We start from the raw sequence: 19200 nt of genomic DNA on the forward strand, positions 1-19200 counted from the left end.
GGATCTGAGAATCTGCCACAAAAAAACAAAATCCTTCTCATCTCTTGCACCAACCCACCCTACGTGGTGTACTATAGTTAGTGGATATGTCACTGGCTATGACACCTCTGCATCTGCCTTTGTCTAAGACAGTCTGAGGTTACTTCTCCAATATGACAAGGCGACGTACTGGCAGAGGAGGCTACAGGCTGGCAGAGGAGGCTAGGTCTAGAGACACTCTCCCGCAAGGATCACTTCCTCCAGCAGCTGAGTCGCGGACCTCTGTCTGACCAAAGGGGTATCTCTATCCTGAGCCTTGGGTGGAATCAACCTTACGGCATCAACACAGGTGCAGTATTCTCTAATTTAGTGGGCACCCACAACCTAATGGTTTACCCACATACTTCAACAGATAGGGTAGGCAAACCGGTGTTGGTCCTGGTGAGATGCCATTTGACCCTCCTGGCAACTGAGGCATGAAACATGTGGACCCCACCATATTTTTCACATATGAGCTATTAGGGTACATTGCGACTTCAAGATAGCGTCCTTGTTTTTATTGTATGAAAGGACCATCTCCCTATAAATATTTCCCTGGTTCCATTAGTCTCTTTTATACTCACTCCTTTCACCACCCTTTCTTTGCAACCCTTCACATGCACGCATTTAACGGCATCTACGGATCAAAAGATATCCGCTACAGAGCCCCCAGGCCTGGCAAGCATTGCAGCACCGGCTTGACCAGGAGCGCCCTATGATGAAGCATGACACCTTTCGGGGTGTGTGAGGGCACTATGATCTGACCACTCGGAACTCCCTCGATTCTCTTGGTCAGGCTACTGATTCTATTCTGATTAGGGTTTCTTTTATTTTTCAAGAGGAACTACTCCATTGGTATGTTTTATCTAAATAAACAGAGATGTTGGACCAGGAACGGTGGAAGTATTAGGAAGTGTATTTAGTCAGGATCCAATGTGACGCAGTTTTCTGGCTAGGAATAACACACAACAAAACTATAAAGGACATGCAACAAAGCAGGAGCTTTATTGTGAGGCCTTACCTCCCCCCCCCAGCTGTGCAAGCATTTCACGGGCCCTCATGCCTTTCCTTTTTTCCCTTCAATAATGTACACCAAGACCTTTGTGGTGTTAGATCACATCATATGTTGCAACATGCTTGCCATGATGGCATTGGTTTCTAGCTTCTCTTGGATTACAAAGCAAGGCATCTTCATAACAGGTTATACAGTGTACATCCTACTTGTGCCCACACCCTTCTTTCCGATTGGGCCCTTTGAACCCAAACACTCTTGGTCACTCGCTGGCTTTTCCCTTGGCACGCTCTTGCGCCCTGCTGCTGCCATGCCCTGGTCAGCGGTACTTTTCAATGGAACTCTTCGGAGTGTCAAGCACAGACTCTGTTATCAGCCATAACAATGCGTAGGACAGACAGTTGATGCATTTTCCAAGGAGTTTGGTGTTTCCAGAGCCAGCTGGCTTTGTGCCACAGACTTATTTTTGTTTTTACCTCCAACGAAATTCACAGCCACATAAACTCGAAGATAAGATTAGCCCCAGTGTATGGTCACATAGTCTTCAGTACAGTATCATAAATGACTCATGAGCACGTCATATTTTTCAACCGGATATTTATCACAAATTAGATTACACAGCTCTACACATTGTGAGCAGTGATTTTCTGCATTTGCTATCTTTTGAGGCTCTTATTAACCACACTCGTGAGCACAGTCGTCCCTTTGATAATGAATCAGCCCCAGTACTAGAAAATAAGGGACAGTAAAGGGTGTACCAGGGAGGTAGAAGAGAGGAGACAAATGGATAATTGTAGAAGAAGTTGATTGTTTTTGTCTTCGTTCTATTTTACAGGAAACAATGTAGTAAACCAGGGGTCTCCAACCTTTTCTGTAGTGAGAGCTTCTTCTGCTCCAGGAAAGTCTTCCTGAGCTACTAGCAAATTTTATAACTGTTAAATAGTGACTACAGTACACTATGACCACCGTAAGCAGGATTATCAGTAGTTATAACCCAAGTATTCCAGGTGCGGTTACCAGCAGAAATGCTGTGAAATTGTTCATTAATATAAAATGCTGCCACCTGACTTATGAAGTAACAACCAAATCTTGACATGCCCTACTGCACAAAGGACACAAGTACAGCAGTAGGTCTCCACAGCTCAGCTTGAATTATCATTCATTTGTTTCTGAAAATGCACATTTTTGTATCAAATACCACTTTCCACTGTGGGCAAACAAACTCAATTTTCCAGAGAAAACCCAGAGACTGTATATCAGTCATGACCATTATTATGCCAGGAATAGGTAAATGTAGGCCAGTCATGCTCCTAGTATGTCAATGATGGCTGCTAGTATACCACAACTAGACCAAAAATACCCAAAATAGTAAAGGATGACCATTTTTATGCCATTGTCACTATTATGCCAGGAACCGGCCCAATTATGTCAGAGATAACACCCTTATGATGGGGGCTAGCATACACATTTGGTGGTCCTTGACACCAGGGGTAGCTTTCAGGAAGCAATAGTGTTTAATATGGATGCACATAAATGCTGATACGTCTCTTAATTTTCTATGGTCTGGGTCAAGCCCTCTTCTCCTCAGGTCTTTTGCTGATCATGCACCCAACTGACACATTTTCACTCTGACTCCGGCAGTCCCACACTTTGGTGGGTCATCACTGATTACTGCTCAGGGTACTACTGCTGTACTTCTTTTCCACTGTTCACACACATGTTGTGACTGATAATGCAGGGACTACAACATGGCCAATCTCCTTGTGGCTTAGTTATATTGAGATCAGATACAGACTAAATACAGAGTTAGTATGCGTTACTGCTCAAGGTTTGGCTGACCGTCACTCTAAGGGTCTTGAGATGAGCAGTGCTGCCTTCTTTAATAGGCACCTAATTTCTGAATTTGATACTGGGTTTGACTTCTCTTCTGAGAGCTACTTTGAAGGTACTGGCGAGCTACCAGTAGCTCTCGAGCTACTTGTTGGAGACCCCTGTTGTAAACCCTCCCCACGATGAGCTTGGTGTGAACCGGAAATACGTTGGGGGAACATGGGACTGAGGGGAGTTAAGGATAGAACACAACGCAATGTACAGAGAGACAGGATCCGGGACATAAGGGGGAGCAAGAGCGACTTGAAGACAGGGGATCCTTGAGCAGTAAAGTCCATCCAGTTATGAATATTTAAAAAAGAAATAAGGCGTTGAAGTTACATAAGAATAAGGGGTGCCATCATATTTCATTTCCTTTCTGGCATACAGCTGTTTGTGCAGCCTTTGCATAGCAACCGAACTGGACTCTGGCTTTGAGCATGATGGTTGAATCTGAATATTTTATTGCCTCTCACCAAAGCCTTTAGAAATGACAATGCTTGTTAGTATGAAAACACAGGCAAATTTGGCAGACAGTTTACTAAAGCATGACGAATAAAACACGTTGGGAGAGGGATATGAAATATGCAAATGTTTTAAAATATCTCCAAAGTCACTTTTGGAGACTTATTTTGAAATGTACAAAAGCAGCAATATCCTATATCCATGTCCATTATGTTGAAAATATGTTGCATGGGGATGTTGTTTGCTGTAAGGGGAATACGTTTTATGCTGCCTCTAAGTAGATTTTTGACAGTGGGCCAGTGCTTAATGTGAGCCACCAGTTGCAGGTGGGGCCCACAGCACTCATTTTGGGGAACTCTGATACAGAGTAAGAGAGACAGGAAAAATGGAGGACGAGAAAGAAAGGAAAAGAGTGACAAAGGGAGAAAACATGGATAAAAAAGAACCTGCAAAGGTGAGCTAAATGGACAGGGTATTTGTGATGGATGAAAGAGACATGAGGTGGAGTCATGACTAGACTGCCTTGGTATTCGGCGACCGATATTTGGCAGTGCAGGCAGCAGGCTTCTGATAAAAACTTTGGGCCCTGGCACTTAAACATTTACAAACTAGGCACTGCATTCGACTAGGTTTACAATTAATGTAAACTAGAGATGGGGAAAGTAATTTATTCTGCCTCAGAAATGGGAGAATTTTGCAGTTCACCAAGGAAAAACCTTTGGAACATCTTTGTAAATTACCCTTTGAAAACATTTTTAATTTAATCAATCAAGTATTAAAAACGGCAAAAGATTTTTTAACTATTTGGTTGAAAACTCATTCTTCAAAACAGTAATTTGCTACATTTTTCTCCAACAAAATATTTTTTCCATATTGTTTTGAGATATGAAAACTTTACAAATTTGCAGGGTTTGCCACATAACGTCACAAAGTGTGTGGCAGCAAAGAAAGCAATATCACATAGCCCAAATATAAACGGATATCAATTGGGAGGAAATGGGGTCCATTATATGGTGTTGTTGTGCAACCTCACTTTTATAAGTGTTGTTGTTTAAAGAAGACGGCTTAGCAATCCATTTGTGTAAGTTCAGGTTTATTTCCAGAAGAAGAAAGTTCAGTGTAAACGCCCCATCGGTCTGTTCCTCCTACATCCACCGCACTCCAACTGCCCTTCCACACTCGAATCACGCATCTATCACTCGTCACACAAACCCCACGAGCTCCCCTCACGAGACCGAACATTATCACACAATGGCTCGCAAACTAAGATGTAACACATCTCCCTCCTTCAAAACAATACAAAAATGCACAACTATTTACATTAATGAACAATAGCAAACTAATGACACAAATGAAAGAATACTCATAAAAGAAAATATAAAGCTAAAATGATATTGAAAGCTTTCGTTGTGATGGCCAAACTACTCAGACTAAACACATTGTTTTCAAAACCCACTAACACATCCTCATCCATGTTAGGAGCACATATAATCCTTTTGCCACATTGGTTTATGAATGATTCGTCCTGATAATCTCCTCAAACCTGTTTTCTGTGCAACACTTGGCTTACCCTCCACCTTATCATTAGAGGGAACCAAATTGGGAAAATCCAGCTTTGGCAAATGGGCACAATCCTCCCTATTAGTCCAAACTCTAGATTCAAGCTCATTACATAACGTTACCTTCCTGAGATTCCACCATCTTCCATCACTCAACTTAATACAATTACCTCTAGTTTCTAAAACCACCTTGGGGTTAGACCATCTGGACATTCCTATTCTGGGTAATCCCTCAAGAGAAGTTCTCACCCAATCACCTACTCTGATTGATCTAATTTGTCCTTTAATTTTGCTGTTATGTCTCAAGGCATATTTGTATTGATAATCTTCAACTCTTTGCCTTATTGTTACCTTATGAACCTCCCTCACGTTACCCTTAAGCATCCAAGCAGGAGTGATCTTGCTGCATGCTAATCTCCCTTTGAGAAGGCTGAAAGGAGTCTCCATAGTGGCTGAATGAGGAGTGTTGCGGTAGTTCCACAACATTCTCTTTACCGAAACTCTGCAATCCTCTCCCTCTGTTTCAGCCAACTGTATACACTCTTTTAATACTCTGTTAAATCTTTCTACCATCCCATTACTCCTAGGGTTGTACACTGCCGTGGTGATATGTTTAATACCATGCACCTTCATATATTCTTGAAATTCATTGGCAATGAATTGTGGACCATTGTCTGTAATTATGCTTTCCGGGTAACCCTCTCTGAGAAATATTTCCTCACAAAAGCTCATGACATTAGATGCCTTAATTTCCCTAACAAAAGCAACTTCAGGCCATTTGCTGTAATAGTCCATCAATACCAAAGCGAATTTGCCCGTTATATAGCCTGTACTGAACGGACCACAAATGTCCATTGCAAGCTTTTGCCATGGTCTATCCGGAAATACAGTAGGTGCAATAGTGGTGTCTTGTGATATGTGAGATTTGTCACTGCACATGCAGGCTACACAATTCCTTACAAATCTGTCAATGTCCTTATCAATTCCAGACCACCAAAAATCACATCTTGCCCTCTTTTTCATGCTGGACATACCAGGATGTCCTTCATGTAATAGTTCCAGTAATCTATGGCGTAAACTCTCAGGAACTACCAATTTATCAGATCTTCTTACTATACCAGTTGATGATTCCACACAAAATTCTGGCCAAACCATTTTGTAATCAGATAATTCCATGTTATCTAAATCCTGATGATTATAACTCTTACCTAAACATGATACAATTCGTTGTAAAACCGGGTCGGTTAAGGTTGCCTGTTGCCATTCTTCTAAACTGATTGCACCCTTGCACACCTCCTCAACTGAAGCTATCAAAAAATCATCATCTAGGTCCTTAAAAGGAAAATCCTCCTCGGCAACTAATGGTAGAGGTAACCGTGATAAGCAATCAGCATTCACATTCTTAAGCCCTGGTACATATACTGCTTGAAAGTCATATTCTTGAAGTTTGTACAACCACTTGGCAATTCTGGGGGTGGCCTTCCCTGCTCCTTTGGTTGTGCAAATATCAATTAAGGGCTTGTGATCTGTTCTTAATTCAAATTGTGTGCCCCATACATAAGCTCTGAAATGGTTAATGCCCCAAAAACACGCAAGGGCTTCTTTTTCAATTACAGAGTAAGTTGATTTCGCACCCTTTAAAGTGCGGGAAGCAAATGCAACTACCCACTCTTTGGTACCATCTTTCTGCATTAGAACAGCACCCAGTCCATACGGACTGGCGTCAACCACAATAATGGATTTGTTGTGGGGATCATATGGTTTAAGGGCAACTGCTTGACTGATGTCTTTTTTGAGGTCATCAAAAGCTAGTTGACAGTCTGAACTCCACACAAAGTTTGCACCTTTCTTCATTAACAGCCTCAAACAATGTACTTTAGATGCAACATTTTTTACAAATTTAGAGTAATACTCTACTAAACCCAAAAATGAGCGCAGTTGTTCCTTATCCACAGGAGAAGGAGCATTATTAATGGCATCTAAAAGGTTCTTCTTAGGTTTGACACCATCAGCTGACAAAGTGTGGCCCAAATAATCAATCTGGGTCATGGCAAATTTACATTTATCAGCTGAAAGCGTCAAACCAGCTTATTGAAGTTTACATAAGACATCATCCAAAACTGCATCATGAGCTGCCATATCCTTACCCCATACAAGCACATCATCTTGAAAAACCAGCATGTTGTTTATACCTTTGAGAATATTACACATGATTCTTTGAAATACTGCCGCTGCCGAAGCCAAACCGAAGGGCATTCTAAGGAACTGAAATGCTCCCTCGGGAGTGATGAAAGATGTGAGATGGCGCGATGTATGGTGCAATTTTATCTGGTGATACGCGTTAGATAAATCGATTGTTGAAAAATATTTAGCATTCTTAACACAAGCTATCATTTCATTGATGCGTGGGAGAGGATGACGATCTATCCAAATGTTCTTATTTAAGTCCCTTAAGTCCACACACATGCGCAAATTTCCATTGGGTTTGCGTGCCAAAACCACTGGACTAAGCCATTCGGATGATTCAATAGGTTCTATAATCTTCTCTTTACATAATCTGTCCAGTTCTAACTTCAATTGTGGTCTTAATATCATAGGAACATTGCGAGCCTTGTGGACTACAGGCTTTGTATCAGATTTTAGTATGATGCGATGCTCAAACTTATTTAAACAGCCTAGTTTGACTTTAAATAATTCGGGAAATTTTACTCCCCAACATGACATGTGGGGATCACTTGTAAGTAATACCTGGTTTGGATGATTGGGATCAAGAATTATTCCCAATCCCCTTTGTTCTTTCCATCCTAACAAAGCTCTACCTTTGTCGACCACATAAATTTTAGCTTGAGTGTTCCTGTCCTTGTAAGATAAGTTGCTAACAAAATATCCTAAAACAGGGAGTTTGTTACCCGCATATCCAACAGGTTCAACATCAGGTGGTAGCAGATCCCTTCTGCCAACGGATGACCACATGTGTTTGTCTATGATGGTGAACGGTGAACATGAATCAGCCCACATAGTTAACTCTACTTGATTAATTAATACCGTACATTTGGGTGGTTGATACATGTCTGACACTTCGTTTACTACCAAATCCCAAATTACCATAACCTCAATATCACTGTCCCTGTCACTTAAAGGAGAATCATTAGAGTAATTAACAGTGTTTACGGATTGTTTCCAAAATTCACGATCTCCCGTTTTGCACATTTTGGAAAAATGACCTGTTTTACTGCATTTAAAACAAGTGACGTTGATAGCTGGGCATCGTGGATTGCTGGCTGTGTGCATGTTGCTACCGCATCTGAAACAAAAACGTTTAAACCCAGTCATTTGTACTTTTCCCTTGTTAGTGTGCATGCGAGATTCATTTTGTTTCTCTACGTCTGACTTAGTTTTTGGTTTGAATTTGTACGTGTTGTTGTGATCTTTGGGTGTACTAAATGTGGTCTTGGGTGCACGGTTGTCTAAAAGATTGATTTCACTCTTAGGATTTTCCTCTTTTAATTCCTTTACATACCGTGAGGTATTTTCAATTCTTCTAGCTACACTGATTGTTTTCTGTAGGTTAGGATCTTTTAAATCTAGTAAGTTCTCTTGAATTTTCGGATTGTTGGTTCTGTTAATAAATTGATCTCTAATTATTTGTTCGTGTAGATCTTTAAATTTACAGGTTGCTGCTAATGTCCTTAAAACGGCAACATACTGTTCTACAGTTTCTCCAGGTAGCTGAACCCTTGAAAAAAATTTGTGTCTTTCGACTACAATGCTAGTTTTCTTCCCGTAGTTTTCCTCTAATGCATTTAATGCCACAATGTACTCGTCAATATCAAAAGATTGTACTTTGGAACTGTCAAATACCGTTTCTTCGTCGGTGGAGTTTCCACCATCATCTCCCAATACTACACTATTTAGTGATGCTTTAATATCAGTATGTTTAGGTAAGGTTTTTAATACTTTTCTACCTTCAACTCCCAGATTATGTTTTAAGAAAGCTAACTTTCGTGAAGATAAAAAAAATTCACCACCTATTGCTTCTAGATAGGTTTCAAATGATTCTTTCCAATCTTCCCAAACCATGGGAGGTAACCCTGGATTTTGTAGAAATTTGGGAGGGGCTAATATTGCATTTGTTTCCATGTTGACTAACAACTGTGTTAATTATATTAATCTTAAAAACGCAAATTAAAAAAAAATTCCAATGGTATGGTCAACTGTACTCGTGAGATTCTACCATAATAACCTTCCTATCTTAATAAGTGAATTAAGAACATTAAAACCAATGTCAATATGAGTCAATTTAGATAACACAAACACAATAAATTAACATAAAGAAAGTAGTCTCCGTCGTCAGATGTTTACCACCAGAAGCGTTTCCATTAACTGTTGCTGTGTTGAAATTAAATGATTAAATCCACTGTCTCCGTTGTCGTTTCTTTGTTATACCAGCTTTAATTCTTGAATTCTTGGTTAGTTTGAGCGCATAAAACTCCTTCGTGAGTGAAATGCCGTTGCTAGGGAACAGAATATTGTGACGTGATGACGATGCACGTTTCACGCTGTCTTCCGACGATAGCTTCCTGTTTCACCATAGAACACTGCTCGTTTGCTTTAAGAGCACGAATGGACGTCGCGCGCTGTCAAGCCCTCGTAACGCTGTGCCTGTTTGAAACTAGTCCGTGACACCAAGTTAACGGTACGACAATTTGTATACTTGGTGGTATTTCCTTTTCTAATATGAAAAAGAACCGTTTGTGACCCACGCGCATGTGAAAGGTCGTAAACAACAATTTGGTTTAGGATGAAACAACAGCAAGTGATCTTCAAAGTAATCCGATATATATATATGTCCGATGGGGCACTCAATGTTTATTCAGGATTTAGCGGTGCGTTAAATGAGGCTCGATGTTTTGCCCCCGATTTTAAAGAGTTAAGCGATTAAGTGTCCACGTACCTTTAAATAGATGGACTGTAACAATCTGCACGCCGAGTTCAAATCTAATCGTCGCCACTTTTATAAGTGTTGTTGTTTAAAGAAGACGGCTTAGCAATCCATTTGTGTAAGTTCAGGTTTATTTCCAGAAGAAGAAAGTTCAGTGTAAACGCCCCATAGGTCTGTTCCTCCTACATCCACCGCACTCCAACTGCCCTTCCACACTCGAATCACGCATCTATCACTCGTCACACAAACCCCACGAGCTCCCCTCACGAGACCGAACATTATCACACAATGGCTCGCAAACTAAGATGTAACACTCACCATGTAAGACACTTACCAATCCCATTAGGACCCATTGGTTTCATCTGCTAAACCCTCAACTCAACCCTGGGAAGCTGTGGCACTGAGAAGCAAGGTTCACAAAGAGGAACAAGTGTAAAGCATTTAAACAACACCAAAACTATTGAAGATGAAATCAACACAACACTCACGAAATCCGTCACCAATTAATAAAAACAGACTCTATTTTTATAACAATTTACACACTAGACAGAATTTTTTTTTACAAACAATAATAAATCAAAGCAATTTCACTCAACTGCAAACAACAAGTGTCAACGAGTTTGACACTTTGGTAAGTGTCAATGCGGTCGATTAGAAGTACTTAGGCGATCAACTCCAGCCGAGTGCTAGTCAGGGGGACCAGCAAGGTCCTCAGGAACAGTTACCTTCACCGAAGAACAGTCCTCCAACAGTTCCAGGGACTTTATCCACGTTGTGATGGATTCCTTTGAAGTGGTCCTGATGCAAGAAATGAAGGATGCTGAAGAAGCTCTAAGGATGCTGTGGATGCGATGCGCATGACAGGGGTCTTTCTGCATGGATTACTTGGTCCACAAAGAGGGTGAGGGGGCCCTGGTTGCTTGGTCAAAGTCCCACAAGGTCTTCTCCGGTCTGACCGAAGTCCAGTCATCGCTGGACTACCAGTCACTATGTGTCGCGGTCACAGGCCATTTCTTCCTGGGTGGATAACTTGCATAGTCCAGCTCAAACCAGTTCAGGGGCCAGCCCCTGCTCTGTGACAAAACTGGACAAAGCAAATGGGTGTAGCCACCCCTCTTTCCAAACCCTTTCATAGGTGGGTCCCCAGAGTATGCTCAGCCCCCTACCTTAGTATAAGTATGGGACCCCTGTCCTTAGGACTTTAGATTACCCTGGACGAAACTCTGACGCTGAATCCTGGACCTTCGACGCTCTGCTCAAGACCAGAGGACTGAAGAAATCTCCCTTGGGGTCAAGGAGTGACTCCCCTGCTTGGCAGGCACCAATGAAGCAATTTGCTGGTCTGCATCATCGAAGCTCCCGCCGGACTCCGAAGTATTTGCAGCCCAGGAAGAGGATTTCCAGACATCTCAGAAGCTGACCCGAGTCCCCAGCAAAGCTGAGACCCGCAGTCATCATGAGTAGTGTGGAACCGGAACTCCTGGTCACCGTGCATTTCTGCAAGTGCATTGACTTCTCGACATCTCTTGAAGTTGTGCTTGGGCTGAGTTGTAACCCCCACCTTGAGCACTGAATCCACCGAAGATTGTCAGCCTGGTCATTCCGAGTGACCCATGGGCTGCCATTTTGTGATTCGTCTCGAGGTCCCTTCGCGATCTCTGGTCCGTTGACTGTTGGGTCCCTGAGGGGGTAACTTTGCATTTCCTTGAGTTTTCCTGGTTGCTCCACACGTGCCCTGACTCCCAACCAAGTGGTGAGTCCCACAGACCTTGCTGGTCTGCACCGAAGCATCTTTCTCGTTTCTGCATGGGTTGCTGTTTCCAAGGCTTGTTGTGTCCAATCTGAGCACCGACGCTGCAGCACTCGACATCCTTCGTGGGACAGCTCGAATCCAGCTCCTGGTCATCCTCGACACCTCCTGACCCTTATGGCTGAAGAGTCAAGCTTCACCTCCTGCACCTGAAATCACCCGACATCGGTGGGCATCTGCTCATCGCGTTCCTTGTCACTGGCAAGTGACCCAGACTCTGTCTCCTCTGCTTGCAGGTTCTTCTCATCTTCCATCCAGGCTTGGATCTCTTCGGACACTTCGCATCTTCACGGCAGCAGCACTTCTTCGCCAGCTCCCACTGAAATCGACAACGCGACCTGACACCAAAAGACACCTATTCACCCGGCTTTCCTGGGTGAGGTAACACGAGTACTCCGGTGCTCCCGTGGGTGCTAGCCCTAGAACTTCCTAAGTCCAAAAGGGTTTGGTCCTGACTCATTTCTAAGTGTCCCTAATCTTTAAAAATCTAACAGCGACTTTCCCCATAGAAGCTAATGGGAGCTCGCGGCTGTGTTCACACACTGCACACGGCTCCCGTGGGTCCCCTGCGTCACTACCTTGGGTGGTTCCTTGGGGTCCCAGCGATTCTACAGGCTCTAGGCCTTGTGTCTAGTTAAGTCGTGGTTCTTATACCACTATTTTAGTATATGGTTTGGCTCGCCCCTAGGGCCTGACGTGTATTTGTGCTATTTTACTGTGATTATTGAAGTGTGACTTATGTGTTTTGACCTCTAGTCTCATAAAGAGACTAGGAGGGTGTGTTTAATAATAAATACATATATTTTATATATATACCTGGTGTGGATATCTTTCATTTAGTGGCTCAAGAGATTATAGACTGGTAAAACAAGCTGCTTTACATTCCTTCAAAACTTAGCCTGAGCGCTGCTGTCCATAGCTACCACTAGGATAGCTTTCAATAAAGGTTGTCTTTAACCTATAACCAATAAGGGGATGGTTGGACTGATACAAGGTGCCCACTAGAACTAGTGGACAGCATATATCAGGTCAACTTCTCACACCCATGGGCAGAGTTGGAGCTGCACTGTAACATTTTTACATATGTAACTTTCAATTGAGAACAGTTAGAGATTTGGAGTTTAGGCCCTCTGAACTCAGAATTTAATAACACACCTTTTAGTAAAGGTGGTTTTTAAACTGTGTGTTTGAAAATCCCACTTTTAGAAAGTGGGGCATTTTCTTGTTTAACCATCCTGTGTACCTTTGCCTGCTTTGGTTTTCACCATCTGGTTTCGGAGTGACAGGAGCTGGGAATGTGCATTCACTCTAGACAGTCACAAGGGGGTTGAGTTGTGTCCTGCCTTTCTTGGGGGACTGAATAGACCTTTCTACATTTAAAGTGGTGTAAGGAGTTTTCACTGTCACCTGAATAGGCTGTGTCTGCTCTGCACAATGCTGTCTCCATCTCCTGTAGTGAAGCTGAACCAGGAAGAACAGAACTAGCTTTTACTGAGCTCAGAGACTCTGGAAACAACGACTACACAGAGCAAATGGGGTATACATATTAGACATAAAACCCCAGAACTTTAGATTACTTCTTGACTAAGAGGACCCTGCCAAAAAGAAGAGCTGAAGAGCTGTCAGGAGGAGTATTGCTCCTTTGCTGTGTGTTGATTTGCTGGATTGGTTTGCAGTTGCTGCTTCTGTCTGTGCGCAGTGGAAAGAACTGGACTTTTTTCCTTGCTGTGGTATCCTGCTTAAGAACATTCTCCAAGGGCATGAAGTAGAGCCTGGTCTGAAGTCTCAGGGAGACAAAGAATTCACCTGCAACTTGCTAAACAGCACCTAGAATCCTCTGCTGGACTCCTGATTGCCAAAGGGTGTCCATTCCAGTTCCTGGGCTATTTGAATCATGTGGTTGGTGCTGCAGCCCAAGAAAATCAACAGCGACGCCATCGAAGACACCGCCAGTGAAGCTGCGACCTGCACTGAGGCCATGGGCACAGCTCATGAAGTGCCCGATGCTCTGCCCTGCTTACACCGCAGCTCCAAATCCCACCGAAACCTGCTGATGCCTATAAATCATCCGGTAAAAAAACAATGGTTCGGGTGTGGCCAAAAGGTCCAATAATAAAGTGATCCTAAGGAGAGCACTTATGATTAGAGAGTTGAAGATTATTTATTTTAAAGGAGCAAAAAATTAATAATGTACATAGGGACATAAGTCAGTTCATGTGAAATATTTATTTCCACAACAATAGAATTCAGGTGCTCAAACAATAAGTGAAAGAGGCGTGACGTGCAGAGTGATGGTGAAGTTTAAAATAACAGCATTGCATTGACAACAATAGTGTAAAACTCCTCAAGCAACTTTATATGATAGGAAGAGTTTTGTTGTAAAGGGTCAACGGCGTTTCGATCTCAACTGTTCGAGATCATCATCAGGACATATAACGGGTGAGCAAGCTGAAGCTAAAATGAGGAAAAACGGGCAAATAAATAAGCTATAGTTTGATCCCTACATGTAGTATAATTAATACAATCAGAGGCTCCTTTTTTATAAAAAACATAATGACATATATAAATATATATAACTCCTGAATTATTCTGTATATCATGTAACTAGCCATGCCTAGGGTTCAAAGTAGGTGTGGAATTACATGAATTAAGGCAAATACAGAAGCGAAAGACATGATTTAAAGGCAATTCGGAAGCGAAAGTCAACGATGTAAATTAAAAGTGGTGGAAGTACTTAAACAGTGGAAAAGAGAAGTTAAATAGTAGCGATTCAGAAGCAAAAGACCAGTAATGGTGAAAATGCTGCACGTGAATATGCAAGCATAGGTGGGAGTACAAGGAATAATTTGCGCTAGAAGGAAGTAAATCATCGGCCTCCCTGACGCCAGCTCTCGCACCAATGCCTGTCTCCACCCGAACCTGCATCTTATCATCGCGGAGCTGATAACCAACATGGGTGACTTCACGAACTCGACACCACACTGCCAAATGGAACTAACGCCTCACCTTTGACGACGCCTCACCCCCCTTGCCAGCCCGGACCTGACGCCTTGCCTCCTCGTGGACTCGATGTCTCGCCGCCCCTGTGGCAGTCAGGAGCCGGCCTTGGCTTGGCTCATCAATGCCTCACCTCTGCGACATTGTGCCTTGTCCGTTTACTTCATTTTCAAAGTTACAGTTACTTGGAGTTCCGTGTGACTCCGTGTCCAGCCAGTGCACCTCACGGGCGGCGCCATACTTTGGGTTTGTTCCTGTCACATTGTCGTAATAGCCCCAGTTGGAGCTATATGTTGCTACAAGCTTTATTTTTGCAATAATCGTCCTAAAAGTGATATCTTGATATATGTATGTTGGATTTTTGTCGTTTTGGTCTTGTTTGGTTTAGATAAAGATACTTTATTTTTCTAAACTGATGTGGTGTCCATTTGTAGTGTTTTCACTGTGTTGCTGTGTGGTTCTGTACAACTGCTATACACATTGCCTCTGAGATAAGCCTTTCTGCTCGTGCCAAGCTACAAAGGAGGTGAGCAGGGGTTATCTAGGTGTTTAATTTCTGACTAGAAGGAAGGGTCCCTACTTGGACAAGGTGCATACCTCTGCCAACTATAGGCCCCCATTTCTAACAGCATTTATCCAAATTAGGGTCTGAGCTAAGGCATAAAGCTTTGCTCCATATAACCATTGTGTGAGGACCATAACTTAATACGTTGTGAAAACCGGGGTCAATGAAGGCCCACTAATATGCTTTTAAATTTTCACCAGCCCTCCAGTAAGTCAAAAGACCCAAGCATTCCCAATTTCTCTATGCGGGGACCAGCCTATTTTAAATTTGAACATCATCCCCAAGTACTTATATGATGTAGGTACCTTCAATGGCTTATCTCCTAATATGCACTTATATGGCTTAGCTTTCGTGCCAACAATTGCAGTTTTTGTCTTATCCTCATTAAATGTAAGATATTTTGCCACTCAATATTTACTAAGGGGGGAACAACCTTTACAACGCAACTTTTACAACGCACTACCATTACAACGCATTTTTTACAACGCATAATCCATTACAACGCATGACATTACAACGCATGACACTACAACGCATTTTTAAAAACTACCTTTACAACGCATTCCATTACAACGCATACTACCATTACAACGCATACCATTACAACGCATAATATTACACTATACTATCCAACACTTACCCTACTGATGCACCCCCTGGAGTTAGAATAGTAATTTTTACCCCTATACTATCCAACACTTACCCTACTGATGCACCCCCTGGAGTTAGAATAGTAATTTTTACCCCTATACTATCCAACACTTACCCTACTGATGCACCCCCTGGAGTTAGAATAGTAATTTTTACCCCTACACTATCCAACACTTACCCTACAGATGCACCCCCTGGAGTTAGAATAGTAATTTTTACCCCTATACTATCCAACACTTACCCTACTGATGCACCCCCTGGAGTTAGAATAGTAATTTTTACCCCTATACTATCCAACACTTACCCTACTGATGCACCCCCTGGAGTTAGAATAGTAATTTTTACCCCTATACTATCCAACACTTACCCTACTGATGCACCCCCTGGAGTTAGAATAGTAATTTTTACCCCTATACTATCCAACACTTACCCTACTGTTGCACCCCCTGGAGTTAGAATAGTAATTTTTACCCCTATACTATCCAACACTTACCCTACTGATGCACCCCCTGGAGTTAGAATAGTAATTTTTACCCCTATACTATCCAACACTTACCCTACTGTTGCACCCCCTGGAGTTAGAATAGTAATTTTTACCCCTATACTATCCAACACTTACCCTACTGTTGCACCCCCTGGAGTTAGAATAGTAATTTTTACCCCTATACTATCCAACACTTACCCTACTGTTGCACCCCCTGGAGTTAGATTAGTAATTTTTACCCCTACACTATCCAACACTTACCCTACTGTTGCACCCCCTGGAGTTAGAATAGTAATTTTTACCCCTATACTATCTAATACTTACCTTAAATGTAATTTAATATTATGCGTTGTAATGGTATGCGTTGTAAAGGTAGTATGCGTTGTAATGGTAATGCGTTGTAAAGGTATTTTTTAAAAATGCGTTGTAGTGTCATGCGTTGTAATGTCATGCGTTGTAATGGATTATGCGTTGTAAAAAATGCGTTGTAAGTGCATGCGTTGTAAAAGTGTGCGTTGTAACGTCATACATCCTTACTAAGGACCAGATGTATCCAAGGGTTTTGCCCATTCTCTGTCTATGGGAGAATGTGTTTATGCATATGGCCCTAAATATTTCTAATTTTCTTCAAAGACCTACTTGAGTCAAATCCATAATAGCCAAGTCATCTGCATATAATAAGCATCCGATATGTCTACCCCCCATTTTTGGTAAAAACGATTTTGTTTGTACCAAAACCTATGGGAGATCTGCATGATATAGGGAGAATAGCAGGGGGGCAAAACACAACCTTGTCTAAAACCATTACCAAAGGGATTTTCTTTTAAAGTGCTCCACTAAGATCTAATTCCACCTGCGCTCAATTATCCTGTGTAGTTCCTCAAGGATTGCTAAGAGGCACTTCGGCATCTCCATCTTCCTCAATTTAACCGTCAGTATTTTCCTGTTGACTAGGTCGAAGGTAAATCAGAAATAAACAAAACAATATTAGAGATTTCCTGTTGTTTTCAATGCCTCCTGACCTATTTCCCATAGGCTAACGCAATGGTCAATTGTTGAATTACCCTGTTTATACCTTCCTTGCTCAATGTGCACCAAAATATTGGACTCTACTCACTCCTTCATAAATAATGAAATTGCCTTTGAATATAGCTTAACCCCCACATCCATTAAACTTATCAAATGAAGATTTCTTTCTTTATTGGTTTTATTACTGCTCCTTTTCAGTTACCTGGGAATATTCCTGATTTTGTTATAGCAATAAAGACCATAGAAAAAAGCAAGCCCACCATTTAGACTTAGATTTTAAGATAATCGCAGGTAAATTATCAGGCTCGGTGGCTTTAGTTAGCTTTAGAGACACTATTACCTTTTTAAGGAGTCCTCATTTTTTTTAAAAACACTTTTTATTGATAAACAATACAGCGAGCATAAAACATATTTTGACAATACGAAGATGTCCACCATTACCATTACCTCCACTCCTCCGCCCCCTCCACCGCACTGCCAATCAACCTCATTGCGAATCCGTGTGGATAGATCGCCCCTCGTGGCACTTGCTTTGTCATACCAGCCCTTTAACCAGGAGTCCTCCTGACCAGTGGCCTCTCGGGACCCTTTATTCAGTGTTCTGCTGATCCAGCGCTTCCCCTCCCAGTATCCGATGTCTCTCATTCCTGAGTTCAATTGTCGGAGAGATACAGATATTGCCTCTATACCTATTCCATTTCCCCCATTTGTGATCCCATTTACGCGGGCACCCCCTCTCCTTGAACACCGCCTTCTCAGCTAGCATGGCATGGTCCATATCTTTAGCCCAATCCGCTAATTTTGGCAAGGTGCTTACTCCCCATCGCTGTGCAATGTTTCTCTTGGCTACACCCCAACCCCCTGAGGCCCATTCTTGCTCAATTTGCGTGAGGTTAGTCGCTACCCAGATGTTCAGTAAGCATAGCGTGGGTGTCGGGCATATTGTCTTATCACACGCCCTGGCCATCTGCCTGGTGACACTAACCCAGTATTCCTGTATGCGGGGGCATTCCCATAGTATGTGGAAAAAAGTGCCAGTCAGTGCACATTGCCTGAGGCATTGTGAGTCTGGCCGCCTATTGAGCCTGAGCAACAGTTTGGCATCAAAGTATACCCTATGAAGGACCTTGAGTTGCACCAGCCGGAGACGCATAGGGATGGCCACCTCTCGCGGCGAGGACAATGCCTCCCTCCAGTTCTCATCGGGCATGTCCCCCACATCGGCCTCCCAGGCCGCTCTCAACTTAGCCATGGGGTCCCCTCTGTTATTGATCAGCTTCTTGTACGTGAGTGATATTGCCTTGCGGTTCATGGGATCCAACAGGAGTCTATCCTCCAGGGGAGAGGAGTCCGGAAGGGGTGCATCTTTGGGCCGCGCCGACTCTATCGCATGACTAATTTGTAAGTAGCGAAATCCCTCCGATGGGGCTAATAGGTACTTGGCCTGAAGTTCCGGGAAAGATGCCTTTCGCCCCTTTACCCACACATTTCCCACCCTAGAGATTCCGATCAAGTCCCATTTGTCGAATCCTGCGTAGGAACTGAGTCTCCCCAGTATGTCCGGCTCCCATAGTGGGGTTGCCTTCGTCAGGCGACCCCTCCACCCCATCTGGTTCTGTAACCCGTGCCACACTTCCACCGCGCGTGCCGTTGGGCCTGTCAATCCCAACTTCTTGTAATTGGTGTACAGGGCTCTATTATAATCCCCTTTTCCTAAAAGCCAGTGGTCCGTGCAGAAGATCGGGTCATCGTGTTTCCCAAACACCCAACTGTTTATGGCCGTCAGCTGCGAGGCTTGA

The 19200-nt window shown here is 42.8% G+C and overlaps 1 protein-coding gene across 1 annotated transcript in view; it reads right to left on the bottom strand.

Annotated features, from left to right (window-relative positions):
* The window catches only part of LAMA3 (laminin subunit alpha 3), an 881606-nt gene that overhangs the window by 301477 nt on the left and 560929 nt on the right, over positions 1-19200 (bottom strand). The gene's annotated exons all lie outside the window — the stretch shown is intronic.

The sequence above is a fragment of the Triturus cristatus genome, chromosome 5_1, assembly GCF_964204655.1.
Source record: "Triturus cristatus chromosome 5_1, aTriCri1.1, whole genome shotgun sequence".
Lineage (NCBI taxonomy): Eukaryota > Metazoa > Chordata > Amphibia > Caudata > Salamandridae > Triturus > Triturus cristatus.